This window comes from Sinocyclocheilus anshuiensis, unplaced genomic scaffold, assembly GCF_001515605.1.
Source record: "Sinocyclocheilus anshuiensis isolate Anshui unplaced genomic scaffold, SAMN03320099.WGS_v1.1 scaffold1473, whole genome shotgun sequence".
In the NCBI taxonomy this organism is placed as follows: Eukaryota; Metazoa; Chordata; class Actinopteri; order Cypriniformes; family Cyprinidae; genus Sinocyclocheilus; species Sinocyclocheilus anshuiensis.
Window position 1 is genome coordinate 772635 of NW_015548335.1, and position 332 is coordinate 772966.

Here is a 332-nt window from a genome sequence, read left to right on the forward strand (position 1 = left end):
TAGGGGGGCGTGGCAGAGTCTTAACTTTGATAAAGAATATCTCTTTGGTTTTGAGACTTTAGTCTTTGCAACTTCTGGGATCTTATCTATGCACAATCAGCTTGTAACACTCCAAAGAGAAAGGAAAACTTGAAATCGCATCATATGACCCCTTTAAATCAATTTTTGCTATATAGCCTAATATTAATGCTGGAAAGCCTATGTACTTGGCAATTGTGATTTTTTTTTAAATAGTCTATTCTATCTATACTATTTCATTATTAAGATCTATTTTCACATTCATCTTGAGTGAGGGGGCAGGATAGTCAGCCCCCCCCCCCCCCCCCCGCGCC